The sequence below is a fragment of the Aplysia californica genome, unplaced genomic scaffold (genome assembly GCF_000002075.1).
Source record: "Aplysia californica isolate F4 #8 unplaced genomic scaffold, AplCal3.0 scaffold00300, whole genome shotgun sequence".
NCBI classification, from domain to species: Eukaryota; Metazoa; Mollusca; class Gastropoda; order Aplysiida; family Aplysiidae; genus Aplysia; species Aplysia californica.
Genome location: NW_004797570.1, coordinates 541,544 through 543,006, shown reverse-complemented (window position 1 = coordinate 543,006; position 1,463 = coordinate 541,544). Strand labels below are relative to the sequence as shown.

Below are 1,463 nucleotides of genomic sequence, written 5' to 3'. Positions count from 1 at the left end.
ACAGACAGACAGACAGACAGACAGACAGACAGACACAGACAGACAGACAGACAGACAGACAGACAGACACAGACAGACAGTCAGAGGGGAGGGGGAGGCGGGCGAGGAAAACAGACAAAAGAACAGTCGCCAGAAATAATATTAATTATTATTAAGTGCTAGGGGGGCAGCGTCTGAGCACGTATATTTCAGAACCGACAGACATGATTATCCAATAGAAATGGACAAAGAACTCTTTAAAAAATTGAGAGAAAGAGTGAGCGAGAGAGAGGGAGAGAGGGAGAAGATGTTGTGAAGGTGTGGGGCAGGAGGAAAAAGGCAGAATGAGTGGAGAAAAACAGTCCCTGAGAGGGTGGGTGGGTGTAGTAGAAGAGATCAGGCAAGAGTGCGTTTCTCATCGAGTGGAGGAATGAGGGAGTCTGCAATCCCCCGATACCCAGATCTGGAACGTGTTTTGTTTTAATAAGGGTTTTAGGGCTCTTGCAATACACACATATCATATAAGTGCCGAAAATTCGACATGTTAAGAGAGAAGTCTTAAGACGGAAAAGGAAGAGAGATGAGGACAGAAGACGTTTGATCAGAAAGAAGGGTTAAACCACACCACAGCGCTCGACAACCACCCACCTGAATCTAAAAGCCGGCTGGGTAATGTATATGACTGTACACAACATAAGTCCTTTTGAAGAGGGTGAACAAAGGAGGTACCTCCTTTTAACTAAATGAGTTAAAATGTACGTTAGAGCAATGCCAAATTACAGCTATAAAGGACACGAAAATATGGGGCTTCGTAAGGGGGTGGGGTGAAAGAGGAACTTAAAATTGGAACCGATCAGCGCTTAATGCGGCTTTATGTTTGAAAGCTTGAGGAAGTTTTAAAAAAATATCGACACAAGAACGGCTATTAAATGCAGGGGTAAAGACGAAATAGACAGGCCAAAACAACAGAAAGGAAAGAAAAGAAGTATGGCCTTCCAGCACTTTCCTTCAACCACCACCACTGCGGCTATAAGAGACGAGAGGCAAAGGACAAAGAACAAAATAAAAGCACATTAAAAAATTATTATTATTATAATAGCATTTATGATGCCCCGTTTTCATTATTTTTAAACGTTCAATATGAATAACAGTAATTTTTAAGAGACCTTTTAAAATTATTTTACAGGTGTTTAAGCGAAACTTAATATCATGCATTACTATAAAACTTTCTATGAAAAAAAAGTCAAGCGGAAACTTGCAAACGATAATGCAAGTACTAAAGCATTAAGAAAGCAGGTAAAACCTTATTCACGGCCACAATAAAATCAATTGAAGCGGCTTTTAACGACAATCTCTCTCTCTCTCTGTCTCTCTCTGTCTCTCTCTCTCTCTCTCTCTCTCTCTCTCTCTCTCTGTCTCTCTGTCTCTCTCTCTCTTCTTTTCTCTCTTCCTTTCTTTCTCTCTCTCTCTCTCTCTCTCTCTCT

The 1,463-nt window shown here is 41.1% G+C and overlaps 1 protein-coding gene across 4 annotated transcripts in view; it reads right to left on the bottom strand.

The window, feature by feature from the left end:
- The window catches only part of LOC101855805 (pyruvate carboxylase, mitochondrial), a 63,616-nt gene that overhangs the window by 38,941 nt on the left and 23,212 nt on the right, over positions 1-1,463 (bottom strand). The gene's annotated exons all lie outside the window — the stretch shown is intronic.